This window comes from Rattus rattus, chromosome 8, assembly GCF_011064425.1.
Source record: "Rattus rattus isolate New Zealand chromosome 8, Rrattus_CSIRO_v1, whole genome shotgun sequence".
In the NCBI taxonomy this organism is placed as follows: Eukaryota; Metazoa; Chordata; class Mammalia; order Rodentia; family Muridae; genus Rattus; species Rattus rattus.
Window position 1 is genome coordinate 48,321,451 of NC_046161.1, and position 27,876 is coordinate 48,349,326.

General features: G+C 44.4%; 1 pseudogene; it reads right to left on the minus strand.

Annotated features, from left to right (window-relative positions):
* Nucleotides 1-10,724: 10,724 nt before the first annotated feature.
* LOC116908171 lies at nucleotides 10,725-11,029 on the minus strand (annotated as a pseudogene).
* Between the last annotated feature and the right edge of the window lie 16,847 nt (nucleotides 11,030-27,876).

Consider the following 27,876-nt stretch of genomic DNA (forward strand, 5'->3'; position numbering starts at 1 on the left):
GGATGAGAACATGAGGTCTGGAAGAGGGCAGGCACAAGTCTGGGGAGACCGGGAGAGTCTAGGCATGTTTGTGTGGCAATAAGGCATTTGAGAAAGAAAGGAGGGAAAGGGGAATGTTCAGGAAAAGACACTAACGGGGAAGCTTTAGGTGCCAACTGCAAACCTTCCCTGTAGCAAGGGAAAGCTGCTAAGGGCCTTTGGAATGAGGAAGAGCTAAAGTTTCACAATGATTGGATGTATGTAGATTGGGTCCATGGCTGAGGGCCTGATGGAAGTTTATGACAAAGCGATACAGATGTGCTTGGGCCCTGATAGTGGAGACGGAGAGATTATAGTGATGTAAACTCTCAGAGCCCAACAACACGGGCCACCAAAGTCTTCTCTCTGCAGAGCTATTGCTTGGGCTTGCCGACATGTTTTTTGCACAGTTAAGACTAACCGAGAATATCTGAAATTAAAATTCTAGTCACACCCAGAACAGACCATTGCCCTGTGAAGAGAGATAGCCCAGGTGTACTGAGAGACCGTCTTAAAGATGCTCCTGGGCCACAAATTGGCAACAGAACGTGCAACCATATATCTACTGGTTCCCAGAGAAGAAGCCAGTTCCAGGTGGCCTCAGTTTCCTCCTCATGGGATTAATGTCTCAGAGAGGAGCCCCCAAGACATGATTAGCTTCAAAGCTAGTCATGCTTGCACTCCTAGTTTTACATTGTTTTGTCGTTTCCGCTACAGACCCTGAGAACCTGAACAACAATCTTATACCCTGGAACCTAGAGACTAGGGAGACAGCAGTAGAGGTGTCAAGGGGTAGGGTAGACACTGCTCCCTCAGGGTAGCAAGACCTCTGCTACTAAGCAAAGGATATAACTAATGTCTTTGTAAGGGTCAAGACTTAAGCAAGATTCCCTTTTATCCGTGCTTTAAATCAGAAGCCTGGTGGGAGATGGGAGAAAGAAACCAGCAGCGGTTCTGGGTACTTTGGGCTAAAATGAGCAGTTTCAATCAAAGCCCTAGGGAGACAGATAGGCAGGCCTCTGTCAGGTCAAAGCTAGCCTGGTCTATGCAGCTAGTTCAAGGCCATTAGGAACTACTCAGTGAGAGCCCATTCCCAAATAAAATGCATTTCTCCACCCCCAGAGGAGGAAGAAGAGTCTGCCCCTCACTGTCCAACTTGAGGAGAGAAAACCTCTGTGTACACATGTACATGGCTCCCAGCTGCTCTGAGCCACACTCAGCAGGGATGATGAGTGGGAACAAGGAGAGAGGACCCTGCTGCTTTGAGACTACCTCTACTCCCCACAGGTCAGTCCTCCATCGCTGACTCACCCCTTCTGGTCAGGAAAACATAGTCTAGAAATGATCCTGCCATCCCTGGAGCCCAGTGGACAACCCTGAGTCCATTCTGAAGCAAGGATGAGTGAGGAGAATGGGAATTAGAGGGTTGAACAAGGGAAGGTGGAAAGTTGGAAAGGCTTGGGGAGGGGTCTACATACTCATGCAGCTTGAGTCAAAGGCAGAACAAACCTCGGGAAGTAAGGTCAATGCTTGGGAAAAGCTACTAGCAACGGAAGATGTTTAATTTCTTAAGAAAATGTGCTAGCTAGAGTCATAGAAGAGGGATCCTCAATTAAGAAAATACCTCCATTAAGAGAGGACTGTAAGGCATTTTTTCCTAATTAGTGATAGCTGGGGGAGGGCACAGGTTATTGTGGCTGAAGCCATCTCCAACCTGGTGGTCCTGGGTTCTATTTTTAAAAGCAGGCTGAGCAAGCCAGGGGGAAACAAACCAGCAAGCAGCACCCCTCCACGGCCTCCTCAGCTCCTGTCTCCAGGTTCCTGCTCAGTTTGGACTCCTGTCCTCTCTTCCTTCTAGGATGAACAGTGATGTGGAACCCCTGTCCTCCCAACTCAAGGCTTTGGCCATTGTGTTTCAAAAGAGCAATAGTAACCCCTAACTAGAACAGAAAACTCTCTGAATGTCTTAGATTTGGGGAGGAGGGATATAAGTACTTGTTAGAATTATGTTCCAAATGTACACACACACACACACACACACACACACACACACAGAAAGAGAGAGAGAGAGAGAGAGAGAGAGAGAGAGAGAGAGAGAGAGAGAGAGAGAGATAACTTGGCTTCCCAGTGGGCATCTTTCTGTCTTGTGAATCTCCAGGCTTCGGTGTTAGTTGTACATTCTCTCTTCTCCAGACACCTATATGACTAATGTAGGATGATGTCATCACCTAGGTGTAGGTGGTGCAAGATAGAACGAGGGCCTATCATTGGATGAGAAGGAAGGATGGATGGGAGAAAAATTTTAGAGGGAGGAGACTGGAGCAAGGAGAAGAAGCAGTGAAGAGAACATGGAGGCTGATTCTCTCTGCACATTTACAGGTTGTTATGAATATTCTCAAGGGATGGATGTGTACAGGGCTTTGTATGTCTAGATGGGCAATTATATCTTGTCAATTGGATCAGAGGTTATTGTGCTGTGTGTTCTTTCATGTGGCGATTTAAGTTCAAGAGTGCATGTGGTGTCTGGTAACACTGGGCTGCCATGGAATTGGGATGTATATTTCTGGCATGGTGGCAACCAGCCTTGGAAACTAGATGGGTAGAGAGACTGTTGCCAGGCTCAGAGAGAAGCCATCAGCAGTGCGATATGGGATGGAGCAGAGCAGGTGAGAGGCTTTGCTGACTGAGATGAAGACATCTACCAGATATCTTGAGGCACTATGGTGCTGGACCTAGTGCCGGTAAAAGAAAGCCTTTTTTAAATAACTTTACAGCAACAACTAATATGCCACTTAGGAAAATGCTCTGACTGCATCTGTATAAGGATAGAATTTCATCAGATCCCAAACTCTTAAAGGCTGCCACAGTCAGCACCTACACTCAGGAGACCTAGACCCTACTCTTCAATTTACTGGTCAATACCTTGAGAAAAACCAGGTGACCTCTGTGTCTCAGCCCTCTTGTCCATCAAGAATGACAACACTTACTGTACAGGCCCAAGTGGTCCCAAAAGTGGTAAGAACTAACACACTGAGTACCCTTGCTGATGCAATGCAACATACCCGAGGTTACTAAGTGGTTCCAGTTCCTTCTTCCTACCTTTAACCTCTGTACCAGATTCAGTGCCCTAGTGTTTCCTCCATGTAGAAAGAGAAGGTGGGTACAGAAAAAGAGAGGCATGTCATAAACTAGAAGATCTTGTGACTGTCCCCCAAAACCCACACATTGACATTTAATATCCAGTGTGATGGTATTGGGAGATGGTTTATAAATAATTCAGTAATTCTGAATCCATGGAGCCATTGTAAATGAGATAAAGGGCTTTGCAAGAATAAAGTCCAGAAAGATTTTTAGTTGTCTCCCACATGCTGAAAATATACAAGAAGCCAGCAGTCTGCAATCTGGAAGGGCATCCCTCACCACAGCATGGCCCTCCTGGCACCTAATCCCAGACCCCCTCACCTCCAAGACCATATAAGAAAAATGCTTGCTGGCTAAGGATCCAGTCTAGAGTCACATGCAACATCAATCTGACCTACTACAATGAGGCTATAATCTTGTAAAGAATTAGTTCCTGGGGCAGTAAAATGGCTCAGTGGGTAAAACACACCTAATGCTCTTGTAGAGAATCTGGATTCAATTCTCAGCACCACATGGTTGGAATTACAACTATTGCAACTTGGATGATCCAACACCCTCTTCTGACTTCTGTAGGCTTTTTATGTCCATACACGGTATAAATGCATACAGTCTCTCACACACACACACACACACACACACACACACACACACACACACACACAAATACAAAGACATACACATGCATGCAAGAGAGGTGAGGGGAATCTGCATGGGAAAGGGAAGATTGCATGTGAAGCTTTAACTCATTTTGATTCAGTTTATATGCATGTAAAAACAATTCAAATAGCACACTAAAGGCTTTGAGAACAAAATGTATTGAAGATAATAACACACTTATCAGAAGTTTGAGGGAGAAGGATCACAAATTAGAGGCCAGTATGAGCTGCAGAGCAAAACCTTGTCTCGAGAAAAACCAAACAGTTAAAGAATAAAAATCTTCCATCAGAATATAATGGAACAGAATGCTTTGTTTAAGCAAAAAATGAAACAAATAATCAAGATTTTAACAAGACTTGAGTCCTGTAGCATGCTATCAAGATGTCCAGGATACAGTCCCCAAAGCCTGGGATGACAAGGACCAGAAAACCTTTATCAGTTCTAAAGAAAGATAAAACAATGTGCGAATCATTAACCCATTATAATAGCTATTATAACTATTCTTTTTTGAAGTAAAAGTAAATTAAATGAATTGGAAGATAGTTCTTAGTAAAGACATTAGACTTCAGAGAACCAAGGAATATTTTGTAACTATGAAATACAATGAGATTTTTAAAAGCCAAACGTCTCAGTGGATAGGGTGTCATAGATCATTGGTACCCTATGATCTCCTCAATTAAAAAGCTGAGACAGGTGGGTCAAGAGTTCAAGCCAGGCTGAGCTATGTAGAGTCCAGACTGGATACTGCAGGAGACAAATGGCAGAGGAATCAGCAGACTGGAGGTAAGTCAGCAAAAGATATTTGCCCCATAAGCAGAATGAACTTCAATACTGCTTGGGACAACAGTGTTCAGGTCACTGGAGTCTTTAAGGAGATAAGATAGCACCTGATATAAAAATATATTTGAAAAATGAGTGAAAGTGTTTCCAAATTTAGTAAAAGACATGGTTCAAGTAATTCAATAAAATCCAATGAAAACAATGTCCTACCACTTCTAGCATGTTACCCACTTCCCTACCCAACTGGGCTCTGAAAACATTTGTAACCCTGAGACAGAGAAACAAGGATCGGGTCCCTGACTATTAATACTGCTTCACCGACTCATGTATATGGGTGTATGCCTCTGTGTGTGTCTATGTGACTGTGTATGTGCATATCTATGTATATGTGCCTCTGCTTCTGTGTGTCTTGTGTGGCTGAGTGTGTGTGTGTGTGTATTGGTATGTGTGTGTTTATGTGTGTGAGAATAAGGATGGGCAGAAGTGAAGAAAGTAGAAAGGAACCCATTAGAAGAGAAAAGGAGGCTGAGAATAGGGACACTTCAAAGTAATATGAAATTGGCAGAGGAATACTGGAAATGGAAGGGTCCAAGTGGGGTCAGGGTTCAAGAGGTGGACAGGAGCAGGTAGGAGACAAGGGTCAACCAAAGCTAAGTATGCACTAAAATGCCAAAGGTAAAATGTTACTTCATGTGCTGACAATTATGCTCTTGGAAAAAGAAAAGCTCCACTGTCAGGGTCTCAGTTCCTAATCTGAAAAAAAAAATAATCTCAAGGTTGAGCCAAATGTTCTTCAGTTCAAAGGTTTCTGTGTGCATCAGCTCCTGCGTAGAGTTCTGATAAAACAGACTCAGACCCCAACGCTGAGGAGAAAGCTGGGGCCTCTCTGCCAGGAGTGTTAACAACTTTCATAATGGGGCGATGACTGAAATGAAGATGGTTATGGGACAAAACCCCAAAAAGGAGGCTCCTAGAAATTGGGTGGGGGAAGGGGAGGCATATGCCTTCAGCAGCTTCCTGCTGAGTGCCTCAGAGAACCCGGGACTGGGGCAGGAAGCTCTGTTAGTGACTCCTGCCTCTCAGTAAGTGCACTTCCAACTTCTCCATGTTCTGAAGATGCTAAAGAGTGGAATGCCTTGTAGAGTCACATTCTGAGTTTGATGACAAGGCTGGGAGGACATTTTAATTCGCCTCTACTTGTAATACTGCCACTTGTATCACATCTCACAGTCTGGGAGCACATTGTGAGCATTGCCCTACTTTATCCTCCCAATGTGGTAGCAATCATGTGCCTCCCTAGAGAAAGCAGTCTGAGTCAGGGCAGAAGACCATCCAGGACAAAGCTGGAGAAAGAGCCAGCTTTCCTGGCTTCCAATTTTGTCTTTTGTTCGGCACCAAGATCAGGAGTCCTGAGTCCCTTAGCCATGGGTTGCAGCCATGGGCTGGAGTCCAATCATCTCACGTCTAAAGAGCCAGCCCCTTCCTCCAGGGATCAGGATGATGTTGGAGCCAACACCAAGACTTTTCCATCCTTCCCCCCTCTCATTTGTCTCATCCAGGTCACTGGTAGAGGCCCCCAAACCCAGAAAGTTCTGGACCCTCACACCCTGCAGATAAAAATATCTTCCCTCTGACATTAGAGAATGCCGGGGTTTAGTCAGGTGGACTGGGTTCTCGGGACTACCACTACAAGTTTGGCAGCTCTGACAGGGTTCCCCTCATGCTCCGACATCTGCTTTTACTATAGTCCCTATCAACATTGTCCCTTTGTCCCATTTAGCTCTGCCAGAGGTCATCCATCACTTCATAAACCATTCTTGACTCATTTATTTACAATGCCTTTTCAAGAAAAATAGAAAGACTGTGTTAACCCCGAGTCCTGGTGTTCTGTCATCTATTAAGAACAAAAAGAAATTTTTTTAAAAAGTGCCGGATTCACTTTATCTATGCATCTTTCTCTTTTTTATCCTTTGCGGGTCGTTCAACCCAGGTCAAAACTTAGAGCTGGACACATCGATTGCACACCTGTAATCCCAGCACCTGGTGGAAGCATGACATTCCTAGAGCGCAGGGCTAACCCCAGTCAGCTACATAGTGAACTGCAGACCACCCTGGGATACACAATACCTCAACACTATCCCAGAGTGACTGTGCTTTCCTATGCAGGATCTGGAACCTTCTACCTTCTGGCGTAGTTAGCTAGAGAGAAAAGGCAAAGTTTGATATTTAGGTGTCACTTGGCCTTGTACTGGCAATGTGACCCTGGAATAATTAACTTCTCAAACTTGTTTTGTCATCCTTTAAAAGAGAGTAGCAGTGCTTGTTGTGATGAGACCATTGCGAAGATGTTACGTCACAGATATCATCTCTGAAGTATCTAATACAGTATCCTTCCAGTTCTTATATAGGATGGGCAAGAGAGTGAACAGGTAATGCTGGGTAGTTTGGGATTTAGCCCTCCAACCACAGCCATGTCATTGATAAAATGGATCTGGAAGCATGATTTTTGCAAGAGGATTGAGACCTAAAGATAAAGAGTTCATCATCACAGCCCTGGGCCATGGTAGACCCTAAAGAAATGCATACCTCAGAGGTCTCCAAGCAGGGACCAGTATCTCTAGCAAACAGTCCCCAGGAAGGTTGTAAAAGTCCTTATATCAGAATCAGTGCAGAAGTAGGAATGCTGGACAAAAAAGAGACACCACCGAGTCCTAAGCCACCAAAAGGTCAAGCTCCATACTTAGAGGTATGGAGCAAGATGCCTGCCTGGGCAGGACATGGGACCTGGCAGGCACTTGCCCCTTAGAACTACTACCACATATAACCAGTCATATGGTGTGTCTTCCATGGCCTTATGATCATAGCCACCCCGATGTGTCTGAAGGCCGGCATCATCAATGCAAGCTGCCAGGTAAGGCTCTAGAGAGGCAAGAAATCATGAAGCAGGACCCTTATTTTTCTCACAATGGAAGTCAGTATCTCTTGGGTACCATCACAAGCCATCTAGTGCCTATAGACTCCTTGAGCTGCCCTATACAGGGACAACGGAAGAACTCCATGGGACACCAGTGAGATTTCATCTCTCCAATCCTACTTTGCAACAAGACTTTCAGGATCCTCCCTGGAGAAGCAACCTACTCTCCCAGTACCACATCCCATTGCACACCGCGCTGCTTTAGCTCTGGCTATTAAAGTCTTGTTCCCTTTCATGAATGCTGGGTTCCTCTACCCATCCCATTTCTGTTGGGAAATCAGTCACCAAAGCCTGTTGACCATACTCGTACCTCTCAACGATCCCTCAGACCCATGAACAACTCTCTACCTCTCAGAACCATTTCCAGGTTCAAGCCACCATCACAACCTGTACTTTAACGGACTCACCACATCTTGCCCCGACGATCCAGTCTTCTCTCCATCCCTAGGCCCATGATAATTATATAGCACATTATTGACTAGGGTCATGTCAAAAACAACTCTTTTTTTCTTATTACTCTTTTTAAGCAGTGCTGGAGATTGAACTAAGGATTTTGGGCATGTTAGTGTGGACCTACACCCCAAGATTTCCCTGTCAATTTTATTACAAATAATATGCAGAGTTCAAAATAGCTCCTAGCCTCTCCCTGCATCTAGATGAGAGGCAGTGGCTAAATCCCTGACAGATATAAGAAGTGTCACGTGTGACAAGATCGCTTTGAGGAACAGAACACATCTTTGGCCCTCTTGGCCCTTTCTGCTGGCTTAATCAGCATGAGGTGTCTGAAGCCTCACTCCCATAACGGATTAGGCGCTAAGAATACTGGAGCATCAGGACAGGTGACTGGGAACCTAGAAGCCAGAGTTAGAGATTTGCTCTTTGTGGGCTTTGCTGGCATGAGAAACAACTCTGTTGTTTAAACTCTTCATTTTCCTGTCACATAAAACCGAGCCTGATTCAGGATAAAGAAATAAAAGGCAGGTAGGCTGTAGACAGACAAAAGGCTTGTGAATGTAGGTTTTTATCTGAGGGATCAAGAAGAGAAATAGAATCAGGGAGCAGGAGGAGGACCTATGGGAGGTGGGGCGAGTGGACTGGAGAAGGGACGTTGAACACCAGACCAGTGAGCTTTGACTTCCTCCTGTGGCAGACAGTCAGCACAAATAGACTTTCCCTCAGACAGGACTGCCCAAGGTCATCCAGCAACCCAGCAGTATCCCACAGTTCTAGACAGCCTCTGGCAGGACTTGGAACACAAATGGGAACGGGGATTTTGTTCTTTGACTCAGCCAGAGCACTGGATTGTGCCGCCAGCTCCCATTCCCACCCTCACACCTCCAAGAGGAGACTTGAGGGTCTGCCAGCAGGCTCCAGGCCGACCATTAACTCAGAGGACCCCTTTCTGGACCCTGGTCAGCCACACCTGGAAGGCTGAGTAGCGAGGGCTTATTTTTCTCTGCCCTCAGTTTAGAATGCCGGGCACTGTGTTGGTTGCTATGTGTTTTCTAGCACTGCTTCGAGCGGCCCGGGAAGACGCCGTCCTGTTGCACAGGTGAAAAAGTCAGGTCTCCAAGAAGTGAAACCATCTCCCCAAATCTACTTAGCTGATGGCAAAGTGGAGGTACGAAGCCATGTTTGTTGTACCCTAGAGACAATCCTACCACATTCCAGCACCTTCTCAGCCCTTGCCAAAGAACAGAACAGTCTTGTCGCTGTTCAAACTACCAATTAGGAGAGTATTAGAGCTCAACAGCTATAATAGTCACCTGCAACTTTTCCCATAAACTCCAGGCTTTGGGTACTTACCTGAGTTGGTGTGCTGACCAGAACAAAGGCCTCCAGCCAGGCTCCAGATGTGTATGCCCCCTACAGCCAAGGCCAGCATCCCATCCTGGAATTAGAGAATCCCCACCCTGCCTCAGCATTAGCTAGGCATGGGGCTGGGCTCTCAAGTCCTTCCAGCCTAGGTTCTAGAGGTCACAAATTCCAATGGTCTGTTCCATGGAATCAAGGACACTCTGTTCTTCGTGTCTTATTGTGGGAGGCAGGGAGGTCCTTGTGCTCACAGATAGGCACTAGGGGAACCAGGAATGTGAAACTCACAGGCTTATTCCTTCAAAGGAAGGGATGTATCACCTGTTTCCCGCCCCTAAGGCTGGGAGAAGGAATGGTTGATGGCCTGGTGACCTCCATGCCATCTGTGTGGGAAGAACACATCAGATCCTCCCCAAGATCCTTATCATGGGCTTGTCCATCTATAGACCCTATCTTCATATAGGTATCATATGTGCTTTACAGAGTTTCAATATAGTCACTTCTTAAGCTTTATCGTGCACATTAAATTGAGTTCATTATCACAAGGAAAGTTTTCACCAAATTATACTTTGCATAAATATAGCTAAAACTCGGGGGTAGATTCCAAAAGTTTGACCCAAGACCAGCTACTTAATCATCTTGAAACAAATTACCTTCCTGCCTCCCACAGGTCACTACTTCGATAGCCACAGCTGTCGCAGAGACCCCAGCCTCCTGTCCATGGCTGTCACAGAATGTGCTTTTTATCTATTGTTTGAGTTGAAAGTTTCAGGACACAAGTGGTCATTGGAAATGAACATTTTCTTGTTCCCAGCATTTGAAAAGTCGAGCTGCGTCTTGTTAGGCTTCCAGGAGTATCTTTCCAATAATGTGGTGTGTCCAGCGTTCCAATGTGAGCCACACATTCCCCCAAGGTCGTCTTTCTTCGTCCTTCTGGAATGTCCACAGGAAAGACCAGGAGGAGCCAAAGGGAGTGGATGGAACTCTCTCGTATGAAAGGCCCTCTGCACTCACCGTCCAAATCTGAGGGGACAGTCGTCCTCCAGGCTCTGGGTCGTCAGCTGGCCACACCATTTGTGCTTGGCTCCATCGCCTGTCCCATCCACTTAATTCTTCACATTCCTTTCCAACCTCACCTTAAGTGTCTCAGCGCAATATCTTCCTCCTGCATCAAAGTCAAGTCAGAATGTTCATGTTTTATACTATAAATATAATAAACTTAACCTAAATTCTAGCAGATTTTAGTTTGTTAACAAAATATTCATCCATTCCCTTATAACCAACATCCCCATTTTCAGAAGCAACTTTTTCTTACATGAATTAACCCATTTATTGCAGGCTAGGCAAGTCTCAGAGGGCATCGCTGCTGCTGGTCTTTCTGTTCCTTCAGTCTTCTGATGGCTTCTGGTGACTTCTGGTGACTGAAGAGATGGTGGTGTAGGTCCAGGCCCTGCTGGCCATCATTTTCATGCAGGAACCACAGTGTCAGATGCCAATGACTCACCTCTTCATCTTGCCACAGAAGGAGCAAGTGCACTCTGGCATGCTGGCCGGTTTCAATTTATTCTCCATTTTCTAGAGGGAGTCACCACAGCAGGTCCCGTATTTCCGGACAATCCCAACCTTCTTGCTGCATTTAACCATGTCGCTGGAACCGAAGCCCAAGCCCGAAGAGCTCGGAATTAACTCTTAAGGCACCAGAACATCAGGTGAGAAATGATAATTGTGTTTATAATGAAGAGAGAAGCAGATCCAAGAAGATTTTAGCGTATGCTCTGTCAGATGTGGAAACAAAATCTTTACAAACACTCTCCGTCCCTGGCGTGGCCAACAGAACTGACCACAGCTTACTGTTAACCATATAGACATGCTGGATGATTCTCGTTCAACTTTCACAGCTTAGAGTTTGTCATAGGCAACAGGATTGGTTTTACGAAAGGTTTCTTCCCCAGCTACGGCAGTCTCGTGAAAGCATGCCCCGCATGCTTCATACGTTGCAGTGCTGCGCGTTGACACACCTAGCAAGGTTAAGCAGACGGTGTGTAGGAAGGGCCTCTGGGACTCTGAGTGCACGCACACGCTCAGCCTCTGTCAGGCCAAGGACAGCTAGAGCCAGCTTGTGCTGTAGACCCCGTTCTGTCCTGAATGGCCATGGGATCTCGATACAGCGGTTCTTGCAGGTTGTTTGCACTGAGTGCACATCAGATTTTTCCATGCGTAAAATGGAAATCACAATGCCTGGCCTATAGTGGGGTGTAGCTAGACTTTTGGCTACTTTCTGGGTTCCTATTGCTACCACCTTTCTCCACCCTCAGCCCTTCCAACCCCCTAACAAATTAGGTGTAAGTGTTCCCGCTTGGATGGAAAGGTGTCCAGGGACTCAAAAGCCCAGTAACCACACAGCTCTGAGGGGGGAAGGTATCATGGTGGAAGGGTGTCCTGAGACATGAGAGACCGGGAACCACACAGCTCTGAGAGGAAGCCTCCTCAGCAGAGGTGCTGCAGCTCCCCGGGGAGCGGCTCACTGAGGAGCTTGGGAGCCTCAGTCCCACTCCATTTCTTTGCTTCTTCCCTTTGTTGATTCTTCTCATGAGAGAGTCACACCAGGCAGCACATCTCACAAGAGATTTATTGGAGAGACGAATCCAGGCATGGCTGCTTCTGCTCACAGAAGATGACCTCAGGGAATCGTGCAGAGGGTGGGGCTTATATAGGATTTCTTAGGGGACAGAGCTTTTCAGGTCAGAGATTTCCAGAGTGAGGATTGGTGGGATTTCGTGTCCTGAGCTTGAGGAGCTCGGGGATTGGTGGATCCTCCTGTTCGGGGATTGATGGGGGCCTGTGGGAAGCTCGGGGATTGGTGGGTTTTTCTGCTCATGGATTGGTGGCTTTTTCACCCTCCTTTCCCTGTATTGGGCCCATGGATTAGGATGAGAAGTGCTTCCCAGCCTCAGGCAGCTTTGGCTGAGCAGTTTGGGGAAGCTGGGGGAGGAAGTGCTGCCACCATGGACAGCTCCTGTGACGGCTGCAAGCCAAAGGGGGAAAGTTGTGGCTTGTTTTGACAGGTGCCACCTTTTTGACAGGTGTCCCCATTTTGACAGCTCTTCAGCATGTCGCTTAGGGACTACACTGGGTAGGAAAAAAAGAAGGCTAGCAGGGAAAACGGGTATCGATATTGTTAAACTGCTTCCTGCTGATTGCGGGCGTCGAGTTCCTTAGGGCAATTTTGATCTTCACAGTCAGGATATCTCCAGCAGCTACCAACAGCAGCAACAGGAGGAGCAGCAGCCACCACTCCTCTCTCAGGGCTCTTGCACTTATATACCCTACCGAGTCCCCAGGGTTCCAAGTGTCACACAAAAATTATTTTCAGCAGGCAAAATCAAGCCTGTGCCAGAGCACGAGGCAAATCATCGTCAGCTGCTGTAGACGATCTGAAGCAGCCCTATATCCACACCTGGGAATAAAGCAAAAACATGTTCCCATAACATTTCTATGTTTTAAAAGAAACTAAACTTCTCACGGTATTTCCCCCTTTCTGTTTTAGGCCAATAACCGTGCTGTGTTTAATGAGAAATTATGAACAGAGACATTTTCAATGAACCAAACGCTTTTCAGATCAGTGGGCAATGTTTTCAGGAGACCTCTCCTGGTCAGCTGTAGTCATTTTATGTGTTGATGGTATCCACAGCTTTCAACTTCCTGTCAAAACATATTCTGTGTTCCCAAGGCAAAACTTTTGCAGGCTTGCATTCTGACGTCAACACATGCTTAGAATATACAGGCTAATTTAATTCTACATTTTCGTCCATTTGTTTGTTGTTGTTGTTGTTGTTTTTTTCTCTAACTCAGTGTCTCTCAGTGGCTACTGTTTCTTTCTCATTAATATTTAGAAAACTTAAAGTTAACAAACCATTATTTAGTCTATCTCTGGGTGATTTTATTCTTCCTTTTTGTTTTCTAAGCATCTGTCTTAAAGTGTGATTTCTGTGACGGCTTATCCTATAGGATTGTGTGGTATACCCATCATATGCTTTATATTATTATATGCAAGGGCATGGTCAATCTTTTTTTTTTTTTTTTTTTTTTAAGATTTTATTTCATTTTTTTTTGTTGATTTTTTTTTTTTTTTTTTTTATTAACTTGGTATTTCTTATATACATTTCGTGTTATTCCTTTCCCGGTTTCGGGCAAACATCCCCCCCCCTCCCTTCCTTATGGGTGTTCCCTCCCCCCCCTCCCCCATTGCTGCCCTCTCCCCAACAGTCTAGTTCACTAGGGGTTCCAGTCTTAGCAGGACCCAGGGCTTCCCCTTCCACTGGTGCTCTTACTAGGATATTCATTGCAACCTACAGGTCAGAGTCCAGGGTCAGTCCATGTATAGTCTTTGGGTAGTGGCTTGGTCCCTGGAAACTCTGGTTGGTTGGCATTGCTGTACATATGGGGTCTCGAGCTCCTTCAAGCTCTTCCAGTTCTTTCTCTGATTGTTCAACAGGGTCCTGTTCTCAGTTCAGTGGTTTCCTGCTGGCATACGCCTCTGTATTTGCTGTATTCTGGCTGTGTCTCTCATGAGCGATCTGCATTCACATTTTGATCATCCGTCTTGAGTTTCATTTGTTCTAGGCATCTAGGGTAATTCAAGCATTTGGGCTAATAGCCACTTATCAATGAGTACATACCATGTATGTCTTTCTGTGATTGGGTTAGCTCCTCAGGATGATAGTTTCCAGTTCAACCATTTGCCTCAATTTCACAAAGTCATTGTTTTTTGATAGCTGAGTAATATTCCATTGTGTAGATGTACCACATTTTCTGTATCCATTCCTCTGTTGAAGGGCATCTGGGTTCTTTCCAGCTTCTGGCTATTATAAATAAGGCTCACGATGAACATAGTGGAGCACGTGTCTTTTTTATATGTTGGGGCATCTTTTGGGTATATGCCCAGGAGAGGTATAGCTGGATCCTCAGGCAGTTCAATGTCCAATTTTCTGAGGAACCTCCAGACTGATTTCCAGAATGGTTGCAGCAGTCTGCAACCCCACCAACAATGGAGGAGTGTTCCCCTTTCTCCACATCCTCGCCAGCATTTGCTGTCACCTGAGTTTTTGATCTTAGCCATTCTCACTGGTGTGAGGTGAAATCTCAGGGTTGTTTTGATTTGCATTTCCCTTATGACTAACGATGTTGAACATTTCTTTAGGTGTTTCTCAGCCATTCGGCATTCCTCAGCTGTGAATTCTCTGTTTAGCTCTGAACCCCATTTTTAATAGGGTTATTTGCCTCCCTGCTGTCTAACTTCTTCAGTTCTTTGTATATTTTGGATATAAGCCCTCTATCTGTTGTAGGATTGGTAAAGATCTTTTCCCAATCTGTTGGTTGCCGTTTTGTCCTAACCACAGTGTCCTTTGCCTTACAGAAGCTTTGCAGTTTTATGAGATCCCATTTGTCGATTCTTGATCTTAGAGCATAAGCCATGGGTGTTTTGTTCAGGAAATTTTTTCCAGTGCCCATGTGTTCCAAATGCTTCCCTAGTTTTTCTTCTATTAGTTTGAGTGTATCTGGTTTGATGTGGAGGTCCTTGATCCACTTGGACTTAAGCTTTGTACAGGGTGATAAGCATGGATCGATCTGCATTCTTCTACATGTTGACCTCCAGTTGAACCAGCACCATTTGCTGAAAATGCTATCTTTTTTTCCATTGGATGGTTTTGGCTCCTTTGTCAAAAATCAAGTGCCCATAGGTGTGTGGGTTCATTTCTGGGTCTTCAATTCTGTTCCATTGGTCTATCTGTCTGTCTCTGTACCAATACCATGCAGTTTTTATCACTATTGCTCTGTAATACTGCTTGAGATCTGGGATAGTGATTCCCCCTGAAGTCCTTTTATTGTTGAGGATAGTTTTAGCTATCCTGGGTTTTTTTGTTATTCAGATGAATTTGCAAATTGTTCTGTCTAACTCTTTGAAGAATTGGATTGGTATTTTGATGGGGATTGCATTGAATCTGTAGATAAACTTTTTTGGTAGAATGGCCATTTTTACTATATTAATCCTGCCAATCCATGAGCATGGGAGATCTTTCCATCTTCTGAGATCTTCTTCAATTTCTTTCTTCAGAGTCTTGAAGTTCTTATTGTACAGATCTTTCCCTTGCTTGGTTAAAGTCACACCGAGGTACTTTATATTATTTGGATCTATTATGAAGGGTGTCATTTCCCTAATTTCTTTCTCGGCCTGTTTCTCTTTTGTGTAGAGGAAGGCTACTGATTTATTTGAGTTAATTTTATACCCAGCCACTTTGCTGAAGTTGTTTATCAGCTTTAGTAGTTCTCTGGTGGAATTTTGGGATCATTAAATATACTATCATATCATCTGCAAATAGTGATATTTTGACTTCTTCTTTTCGATCTGTATCCCTTGACCTCCTTTTGTTGTCTTATTGCTCTGGCTAGAACTTCAAGAACTATATTGAATAAGTAGGGAGAGAGTGGGCAGCCTTGTCTAGTCCCTGATTTTAGTGGGATTGCTTCAAGTTTCTCTCCATTTAGTTTAATGTTAGCAACTGGTTTTGCTGTATATAGCTTTTACTATGTTTAGGTATGGGCCTTGAATTCCTATTCTTTCCAGGACTTTTATCATGAAGGGGTGTTGAATTTTGTCAAATGCTTTCTCAGCATCTAATGAAATGATCATGTGGTTTTGTTCTTTCAGTTTGTTTATATAATGGATCACGTTGATGGTTTTCCGTATATTGAACCATCCCTGCATGCCTGGGATGAAGCCTACTTGATCATGGTGGATGATTGTTTTGATGTGCTCTTGGATTCGGTTTGCCAGAATTTTATTGAGTATTTTTGCATCGATATTCATAAGGGAAATTGGTCTGAAGTTCTCTTTCTTTGTTGGGTCTTTGTGTGGTTTAGGTATAAAAGTAATTGTGGCTTCATAGAAGGAATTGGTGAGTGCTCCATCTGTTTCAATTTTGTGGAATAGTTTGGATAATATTATGCAGGGGTCTTCTATGAAGGTCTGATAAATTCTGCACTAAACCCGTCTGGACCTGGGCTCTTTTTGGTTGGGAGACCTTTAATGACTTCTTCTATTTCCTTAGGAGTTATGGGGTTGTTTAACTGGTTTATCTGTTCCTGATTTAACTTCGGTACCTGGTATCTGTCTAGGAAATTGTCCATTTCCTGCAGATTGTCAAGTTTTGTTGAATATAGGCTTTTATAGTAAGATCTGATGATTTTTTGAATTTCCTCTGAATCTGTAGTTATGTCTCCCTTTTCATTTCTGATTTTGTTAATTTGGACACACTCTCTGTGTCCTCTCGTTAGTCTGGCCAAGGGTTTATCTATCTTGTTGATTTTCTCAAAGAACCAACTTTTGGTTCTGTTGATTCTTTCTATGGTCCTTTTTGTTTCTACTTGGTTGATTTCGGCTCTGAGTTTGATTATTTCCTGCCTTCTACTCCTCCTGGGTGTATTTGCTTCTTTTTGTTCTAGAGCTTTTAGGTGTGCTGTCAAGCTGCTGACATATGCTCTTTCCTGTTTCCTTCTGCAGGCACTCAGCGCTATGAGTTTTCCTCTTAGCACAGCTTTCATTGTGTCCCATAAGTTTGGGTATGTTGTATCTTCATTTTCATTAAATTCTAAAAAGTCTTTAATTTCTTTCTTTATTTCTTCCTTGACCAGGTTATCATTGAGTAGAGCATTGTTCAATTTCCACGTATATGTGGGCATTCTTCCCTTATTGTTATTGAAGACCAGTTTTAGGCCGTGGTGGTCCGATAGCACGCATGGGATTATTTCTATCTTTCTGTACCTGTTGAGGCCCGTTTTTTGACCAATTATATGGTCAATTTTGGAGAAAGTACCATGAGGAGCTGAGAAGAACGTATATCCTTTTGCTTTAGGGTAGAACGTTCTATAAATATCCGTTAGGTCCATTTGGCTCATGAGTTCTCTTAGTCTGTCTACGTCTCTGTTTAATTTCTGTTTCCATGATCTGTCCATTGATGAGAGTGGGGTGTTGAAATCTCCTACTATTATTGTGTGAGGTGCAATGTGTGTTTTGAGCTTTAGTAAGGTTTCTTTTACGTATGTAGGTGCCCTTGTATTTGGGGCATAGATATTTAGGATTGAGAGTTCATCTTGGTGGATTTTTCCTTTGATGAATATGAAGTGTCCTTCCTTATCTTTTTGATGACTTTTAGTTGAAAATTGATTTTATCTGATATTAGAATGGCTACTCCAGCTTGCTTCTTCTGACCATTTGCTTGGAAAGTCGTTTTCCAGCCTTTCACTCTGAGGTAGTGTCTGTCTTTGTCTCTGAGGTGTGTTTCCTGTAGGCAGCAGAATGCAGGGTCCTCGTTGCGTATTCAGTTTGTTTATCTATGTCTTTTTTTTGGGGAGTTGATGGCCATTGATGTGGAGATATATTAAGTAATAGTGATTATTGCTTACTGTTATATTCATATTTGGATGTGAGGTTATGTTTGTGTGCTTTTCTTCTCTTTGTTTTGTTGCCAAGGCGATTAGTTTCTTGCTTCTTCTAGGGTATAGCTTGCCTCCTTATGTTGGGCTTTACCATTTATTATCCTTTGTAGTGTTGGATTTGTAGAAAGATATTGTGTAAATTTGGTTTTGTCATGGAATATCTTGGTTTCTCCATCTATGTTGATTGAGAGTTTTGCAGGATACAGTAACCTGGGCTGGCATTTGTGTTCTCTTAGGGTCTGTATGACATCAGTCCAGGATCTTCTGGCCTTCATAGTTTCTGGCGAAGTCTGGTGTGATTCTGATAGGTCTGCCTTTATATGTTACTTGACCTTTTTCCTTACTGCTTTTAATATTCTTTCTTTATTTTTGTGCGTTTGGTGTTTTGACTATTATGTGACGGGAGGTGTTTCTTTTCTGGTCAATCTATTTGGAGTTCTGTAGGCTTCTTGTATGCCTATGGGTATCTCTTTTTTTTAGGTTAGGGAAGTTTTCTTCTATGATTTTGTTGAAGATATTTACTGGTCCTTTGAGCTGGGAGTCTTCACTCTCTTCTATACCTATTATCCTTAGGTTTGATCTTCTCATTGAGTCCTGGATTTCCTGTATGTTTTTGGACCAGTAGCTTTTTCCGCTTTACATTATCTTTGACAGTTGAGTCAATGATTTCTATGGAATCTTCTGCTCTGAGATTCTCTCTTCCATCTCTTGTATTCTGTTGGTGAAGCTTGTATCTACAGCTCCTTGTCTCTTCTTTTGGTTTCTATATCCAGGGTTGTTTCCATGTGTTCTTTCTTGATTGCTTCTATTTCCATTTTAATTCCTTCAACTGTTTGATTGTGTTTTCCTGGAATTCTTTCAGGGATTTTTTGTGACTCCTCTCTATGGCTTCTACTTGTTTATTTATGTTTTCCTGGAATTCTTTTAGGGATTTTTGTGACTCCTCTCTATGGGCTTCTACTTGTTTATTTATATTTTCCTGGAATTCTTTTAGGAATTTTTGCGATTCCTCTCTGTAGGCTTCTACTTGTTTATTTATGTTTTCCTGTGTTTCTCTAAGGGAGTTCTTCATGTCTTTCTTGAAGTCCTCCAACATCATGATCAAATATGATTTTGAAACTAGATCTTGCTTTTCTGGTGTGTTTGGATATTCCGTGTTTGCTTTGGTGGGAGAATTGGGCTCCGATGATGCCATGTAGTCTTGGTTTCTGTTGCTTGTGTTCCTGCGCTTGCCTCTCGCCATCAGATTATCTCTAGTGTTACTTTGTTCTGCTATTTCTGACAGTGGCTAGACTGTCGTATAAGCCTGTGTTTCAGGAGTGCTGTAGACCTGTTTTCCTGTTTTCTTTCAGCCAGTTATGGGGACAGAGTGTTCTGCTTTCGGGCGCGTCGTTTTTCTTCTCTACAGGTCTTCAGCTGTTCCTGTGAGCCTGTGTCTTGAGTTCACCAGGCAAGTCGTTTGTACCAGAAAAGTTTGTCTTACCTGTGGTCCCCAGGCTCAAGTTTGCTAGTGGGGTGTTGCCTATGAGCTCTCCACGGCCTCAGCAGCCAGGAAGATCTGCGCCGCCCCTTCCGGGAGGTTCCGTGCACCAGGGTTCCAGATAGCTTTTGTTTTCCTCTGGGGTCAGTACTGTGTGCAGCGTGCAGTCTCTTCTGGTTTCCCAGGCGTGTCCGCCTCTCTGAAGGTTTAGCTCTCCCTCCCACGGGATTTGGGTGCAGAGAACTGTTTATCCGGTCGGTCCTTCAGGTGCGGTGTCTCAGGCGCAGTGGATCTGCTGCTCCTGGGCCCTCCTCTCTGGTACCCAGAGGCCGTATACAGTATCCTCCTGGGCCAGGGATGTGGGCAGAGGTGGGCAGCGTTGGTGGTCTCCTCCGCTCTGCTGCCTCAGGAGTGCCACTTGGACCAGGGGCCAGAACTCCCTCCGGGGGGCCTGGGGAGAGAGCTGCTGAAGGCAGGGATCCTCCGCTGGTCCGGGACTCTGGCCAAACACCGGAAGTGTCCGGCCCCAGAGGAACTCCTCCTCTGTGTGACCCGAGATCACCAGGCAAGTCGTTTGTAGCAGAAAAGTTTGTCTTACCTGTGGTCCCCAGGCTCAGGTTTGCTCGCGGGGTGTTGCCTATGAGCTCTCCACGGCCTCAGCAGCCAGGAAGATCTGCGCCGCCCCTTCCTTATTTCATTTTTTTAAAGACACATATTTGTAGAATCGTGACAAACTTTAAGGTTTGGCCCCAAATAATGGTGCTGGTGCTGGCCAGAACATGGGGCATGGTCAATCTTAACTTGTACAGGTATCTCCACAATAGCCATGACTTCCAGTAAATGTGAAATTACAGAATCGGCCTTCTCAGAACTCAATGCGGTTGCCCATTGCAACCCCAAGTACATATCAATGGTACGATGTGCAAACTTTAGCCTTCCAAATTCTGCAAAATGAAATACATCCATCTGCCAGATTCCATTTCTGTTGATGCCCTAGGGTTACTTACAGTAGGCAATGAAGTTTGGTTACACAAAGACCAAGTGTGTGTGTATATATATATATATATATATATATATATATATGTATATATATGGAGAGAGAGATGTGTGTATGTGTGTATATATATACATATACATGTGTCTTTACTGTTAACATGGTGTTTTTCATAAAATTTTGAAGCTTCTAACACATTCTCTATTAATAACTGATTAGTTTCCCCATTTTTCTCACGCCAACACATCTGGTAAGCCTGTATGAGATCAAATATGGGTGATATACAATGGATAGTTCTATTTCTGATTGCCTATTACAGTTTCATAAATAACAATTTAGTTCTGAATTATTGAATCAATTCAGCAGTTTCTATGTACAAAACAACTATTTCTGCATTCTGAGAGTCAGTAATTATATTAAAAGATACAGCAAGATCTAATACCGTAAGGACTGCACACAACTCTGACTTTTGAACTGAAGTATATGGGCTTTGAATTACTTTGCTTATTCTGTCTGACTTACAGCCAGTCTTCCCAACTTATTTGCTTCACTGTAGAATTTAGGTGGGTGAGGAATTGGTGTTCCTTTTCCAATATGTGGGAGAATCCAATCAGTTCTTCCTATAAACTAATGACACTTCCTCTTAGGGAATTTCTCTCAAACACTTGCTACAAGCTCTTTGTCAATCTCATTGATCACCCACAGTAATATAATCCCAGCAGTAGTGAAAGACACGATGACTTGGCTGAGTCTCCTCCTGACAACTGATGTCTTATTCTGCCTTTTATGATAAATCAAAGACCATTTTATATGTGAGTTTCTTATTTTTTTTTACTTTGTGTGCTAGAAAAATCCATTTCACAATACTATCTTCCCTTTGCATAATGAGTCCAGGGAATGAGTTGAAGGTAAAAGAAGAAAAGTGTGTTCCTTTTCTAGTGTCCACAGTACTCTGGCATTATTATAGGCCTTTGTAAAACAACAAAGGCTGTGAGAGCTATGAACCAGGAATTTTGGTGTGTGGGTTGGGGCATCATGATACAGCAGTTGCTAACCAAAACTTCTTAGTCCAATACTTTTTGTCCCTAACTCCCTGCTGCTAAGCATGATTCATAGTCTCCATTCTGGGGTAGCAACAGGATCTGTGCAGTGCAAACAAATTCAGTCATTAAGCCCTTGACCTTAAGTCTGGAGTCAAGTCAATTATCCACAGCCTTTTAGAGAGTAGGGGGATGGGTAATGGAATCCAGCCAAGCCTCCATAGGCCCCAAGCCCCAGCAGCCTATCTCTCTCTTCAGTCTGGGCACATTTGCCATGCTTTTGGAGAAAACCAGAACACAGAGCTGCCTACCACATCTTGCTTTTCTCCAGCCCTTCCTTACCTTTTCCTGCCTTCTGAGAAGTACCTAGCCATGATGAGGTAGGGAGTAGTCATGTTTCCCTAGAGAGTTTCCAGAAGAATTCAAATGTGGATGCCCCATGGGGGCAAACATTAGCTCAGTTCCCTCAAAAATTAGCTTTAAGGAGAGGGACTTGAGCCCCCTGAGCAGCACAAGAGCGTTCCCACACAGAACTGTGTAATGAGGTGTGCTTTACTTCCCCCACTCCAAGTCTGGGCTCTTGGGAAATTTATATGGCTTCTTCTCAAACTCACTTCTATGACCATAAAATGATGGTGAATCTCTGACCTTCCCCTAAAAGGTACTGTAGAAAGCGCTTACAAATTGAACACCTCCACACAGATCCCAATGCCCATGCCCACAGACCTGTGGCCTTCCTTCTCCCTCCCTCCCTAGATGGTGTCTGCCACCCCAATACTGCATCATTTCTATCTAAGCTCCAAGAGGACACCCACAAGTCCCAATGAGAAGAAGCAGGGAGAGGGACGCCCCCAACACTTTCCTTCCAACTCTACCCACGCTCAAACTCGCTCAAACTCGCCACAAAGAAACCTGACGCTGTTGGACCAACATGGAGGTCTTTTCTTGTTTTTCCCTTTAAGAAAACACTCCAGCTGTGAGTTTTGTTACAAGTTTGTAGTCCCAGTATTGGGGAGGATCATAACTTCAAAGTCATCCTCAGCTACATAGAAAGCAAAACACCATCCCGGACCATGTGAAATTCTAACAACAAAAAATGAATTTCCAAATACCACAGGTTACATTTTACCACAAGACAATACCTGGGACAACAGGAAGCAGGGAATGCATGAGGCTTTCTTACATCATGGATAGAATCAGGAAACAGGAAGCTCCGCCCCCTCCGCCCAAGGGTCCCAGTGAGTTTAAAGCCAGCCTGGACCACACAGAGAGACTCTATCTCAAGAACAGGTGGGCACAGAGGAGGAAAGAGAGAAGAGAGGAGAGACACTTAACCCTCAAGAGACTGGAGTCCCCAGGGAGTTTAGAGGTCTGGTGGAGTAGGTGGGGTGGAGACATCCTTGTGGAGACAGGGGTGGGGGTTGGGTGGAGGGGTTTGGGGGGAAGGAGATATGGGACGTGGTACAGTTGGAGGGTGGACTTGGAGGGGAATAAAATCTGGAGTGTAAAAATAGATTTAATTAATTAATTAATTAAACTGCAATTTATGAAATAGAATAGAGATATATCATAGAAAACACCCTTCCTTAAGTCTATTGGCTAGATCTTCGAGTATGAAAGGGCAGGGTAGTTGTTAGTGTACAGGCAAACCCACTAGCCTGTTCTCAGGGACCTAGCAGCTGCTTATGTCATGACTTGCGACTGCTGCTGCCTAGTGCCCCAGGTGTGAGCAAATAATAAAGGGAGCCACTGCCACCACCCCATGTGCATGCTTCCCCCACCTTCTCTGTATTCCCTCTCTCCGTTCCCCACATGTGTCCCCTCCCTTTCTCTCCTCATGGCTCTGCTCCCCCACTCTCTTCCTGTCTACATGTCCATTCGCTGGCCTCTATCCCTTCCCCAGGGCCTCACTCTCCTCTCCTCTCCCAATAAATCCCCTTTACACCAGATCTGTTACATGGCGTAATTTCTCAGGGGTACACGTTGGCTCGGGCCTGCATGATATTTCATAACTTTATATTGGCCCCCGGACTGCATTATATTTCATAGCAGTAGTACTGTCATCTGACAAGCATGAGGTTCTGGAGAAGCCCATGGAAGAAGCCTGAAAGCTCAAGTGTTAGTTTCTAGGTCAGTCTATCATGAACACACTAGCACATCATTTCTTTAATCAGCTGCAAACCACACTTTGCTCAGTTATAAACTTATTTGGGTCCAGTTATAGTATTGTTTCCCCCAGATCAATAGTGTACCCAACTATTTTGTATATACCACTAACCATCTGAAGTTATTTTTGGCCTGAGTAGACGTTAAAAAGCCTCAGTTATCTAACATCCTGCTTTACAAAATTACTTGTAGAATTCGCACCTCATCTACCACCTATCCAGCCTGACTCTGAAGCCACGGGGTAGTGTACGGCACCACGTGACAGTCTAGAACTCCACTGCCTATGCTCAATGTGCCATCAGTCAAGTGCCAGGACTAATGAAGTCTTTGATTAAAGTCCAAGGCACCATTAGAAAGGCTCAGCTGGCAAGCGGTTAGGTAGGAAACAGACACCAGCCAGGTATGGTGGCCCAGACCTGAGATTCCAGCATTTGGGAAGGAGAGGCAAGAAGATTGGGAGTTAAAGTCCATCCTACAGGGGTAGCTCTGTCTATATGTTTTGTAGATTCTGGGCTCAGAAGAACCCCAAATGACATACTCCAATGCAAGTCTGAGCCAGGATTCTGGCACTGCCCTGCCTTCTGATCTCCACTCTACAGATTTTAGTCCACCCTAAATAACCTGAGCATTGATAGTGTCAGTGGGGTACAGCTTGGTCCACCCTAGACTCAGCAGGACCAAGCAATAGCAAGTAGTCTAGGGCACGGGGTACCAACAGACACCCTCTAAGATCTGGAAATGTCTGCCTCTTTCCGGGATCACTTGGATATTCAAGCTTGGGCCTCCTGTGAAAGAGACAGGGACTTTTTAGTAGAAGCAATTTCCCTGACCATGTGTTTTAATCAGGGTTTTTATTCCTGCACAAAACATCATGACCAAGAAGCAAGTTGGGGAAGAAAGGGTTAATTCAGCTTACACTTCCACATTGCTTGTTCAACACCAAAAGGATGTCAGGACAGGAACTCACACAGGGTAGGAACTTAGAGGCAGGAGTTGATGCAGAAGCCACAGAGGGATGCTGCGTACAGGCTTGCTTCCCCTGGCTTTTTCAGCGTGCCTTCTTATAGAACCCAAGAATACTAGCCCAGGGATGGCACCACCCACAGTAGGCTAGGCCCTCCGTCCTTGATCACTAGTTGAGAAAATGTCTTACAGCTGGGTCTCATGGAGGCATTTCCTCAAGGGAGGCTCCTTTCTCTGTGATAACTCCAGCTTGTGTCAAGTTGACACACGAAACCAGCCAGTACACCACAGTAATAGGAAGATAGACAAGGCCATTTCCAGTGGTGTTGGGGAAATGTTATAAGGCAAGCAGAAGTGGAGAATCTCCCTCAAATCCACCCAAGACAGAGAAAGTTTCTCAAGGAAGCCTCATCTCATCCTGGGCAGTAAGAGTGCTGGGTATAAAACCAACCTCTCCCCGTCAGTGGGAAAATCCATGGTCAAGAAAAGTCTCAAACGAAAACGTGGGGAAGCTCTTCCACCTCATCACAGCCATTCATTCAGAACTATTGAATCTCTACTACACGGCAGGCGCACATCAGGATCTGGGAGGCCAATGTCTGAGATGCATCTTAGCAGGAGCACTAAGATATAATACATTTTATAAGTAAAATAGGCAGGGGCTGCGTCACAAAGAGCCTTGTGGGAGCCAAACAGAAACGCCTGGCTTGCACTTTATAAGGAATGGGAAGCTGAAGCTGCTGAAATATTGTTTGTTATCAAAAGAGCAACATGGTCAGCTCTGCGCAAGAAACATACCGCGTGGACCAACCACCCAAATGAGACTGCACAAGCTAGCAGCCTGGGAGCAAGGAGAACACCAGAAAATCTTACATTAACTTGCTTGACTGATGATGAGGACCTGTATTAAGTAAGAAGGCAGGGAGGGATGGACATCAAACAGAGAACATGCACGTATGTGATTGAAAAAAATCATGAATAAAATATGAAACAAAATCTGCTATTACCAATAGGTTGATGAAGAAGTAAATGATACTTTCATCTATCAATTCAATGATTTGCTCTCTCTCTCTCTCTCTCTCTCTCTCTCTCTCTCTCTCTCTCTCTCCATATATATATATATATATATATATATATATATATATATGCAATAGGGGACTTGAGGAGAGACTTGGACATGTCAAGTTTGTGGCCTCTGTAGCCTTCAAAAGAAACCATGCATTAGTAGTTGGCCTTGGGTTTAGAGCTCAGAGAAACTACCTGCACCCCAGGCAGGTAAGTGACAGTCTGAAGCTTTGGAAGCTGATGAAGTCAGTGGTGGACATCTACAAAGAAACAATGTCCACTCCCACCATGGAAAACATGAGAACTGGCTGAATGAAGGCTCATAAACTAAGGAGGCTGAGGAGGAAGAGAAAGCCAGAGAAAGAGGAGGAGAAAAAAAAATAAGGGGAAGTAGTGTCCTAAAGGACAACATGGGAAGGGCTATCAAGGAAAAAATTTCAGCACTCAGAAACTGAGGCAAGATTATAAGTTCAAAGCCAGCCTGGGTTACAGGGAGGGATCTAGGCTCAAAAGGTGGGATAGTGTGGGAGAATGAATAAGAATAAGCTATGATGGGATCTGTCCATAAAAATGCAACAAAATCATTGCTTGGCATGCTAACTTTTAAGTTTCAAAGACACTGAAGGGAGAAAACTCTGAAAAGCGTTGAAGTCTCAGAGTGTACAAGTAGCCCTGTCCTTCTGCCCATTGTATTTAGCACAGAATCCCCCTGTGAATTGACTAGGCAGGTGGGCTCAGTTCCTGGCTGGGAGTTGAGGGATAAATGTGAATGAATGAGTTGAGACCAGAAACACAGCAACCCTCAGAATGAATGCATGGCATTTAGAATAGGTGGAGTTTCTGTTTTAAGGGGGCCCTCAAGATACATCTTCTAGTTTTCCACCAAAATTATATACCAGTTAAGTGTGAGGAAAAGACCAAGGCAGATGGAAATCCAAGAGGCAAAGCAAAGAGTGCTGAAGGCAGCATTAAGTGACCTAATGAGGTCTAAAATGAGGAAAAGATCCGTAGGCCTCTGGCATCCCTGGAGCACCCAGCCTCCCCACAGAGAGATGCCCTTGGAGAGCATGTGGGATGGGTCAGTGAAGGAGCTGGCTGAGGCAGGCTGACTGGCTAAAGGGAAAAAAGGGAGAGAGGGGCACATGACATTCTTTCCTTGTAGAGATTTTGATCTAGAATGTTCCCTAAGGCTCACGATTCACCTTCAGTAGTTGGCATTAGGCGGGAGAGGCAGCAGGCATTCTTCTCTGGGAGCAGAAGTAAGGCAAGAACATAACAGCATTTCAGGGAAATCCCTACCTCCTGTGGGGATAGAGTGCAGGATGCTTCAGCAGAGAAACGGATATATACATGTTATTATTCATCTAAATCCAACTGACAGGGTCCTTCCTTGCCACTTCCTCCCTCCATCTTTTTACCCTGCATCCCGAAGACTGTAAGATAATTATTGTTTGGTTAGCACTCACCTTACCACGTTTCCCCCTCTAATGGATAATATCCTTCTTTTTGCTTGTTTTTGTTTTATGTGATTTATAGAGATTGCATCTCAAGCATTCCAGGCTGGCTTCAAATTCACTCTGTAGACAAGCATGACCTTGAACTTTTCATCCTCTGGCTTCTACATCCCAAGTGTTTGGAATACAGGCCTGTGCCACCATCCTGCCTGTGTCACCATCCTGCCTGTGCCACCATCCTGCCTGTGCCACCATCCTGCCTGTGCCACCATCCTGCCTGTGCCACCATCCTGCCTGTGACATCATCCTGCCTGTGCCACCATCCTGCCTGTGCCACCATCCTGCCTGTGACATCATCCTGCCTGTACCTTTTCTTTGCTAGCTTTCCTGTCCTCTCACTCTGATAGAGATGAGGTCTTGCTACAGAATTCTAGAGATTCACTGGTCTCCACAGTTAGCCATTCTTCTCTGTTTTGAGTCTTGTTAAAAAAAATATGTTCTGTGACCCTTCTTCCTCTGTGAGCAATTTGTATTCCCTTTCTGGAGGACCAAAGGATTTTCTTTTTATCTTTACGACTTCAGGAACTGCCAACCTGTGAATGACTTTTCCTGACAGAAATACACCAAGACCTTCTGATCAGCCTTTGGGACTCTCTTTAGCACGAGGAATGGTCCGTTGCCTCTTTCTTTCTTCTGCTGAGCTTGTTTGCAAGTTTTTAATCTTAGGGGTCTAGAAAATGAACATTTAGGACTCTCTAAGAAAGGAAGCATTGATGTCATCATTCCCAGACTTTTGAGGTTACTGTTTTTAAGTTTAGTGCTGTTCTTTGTTG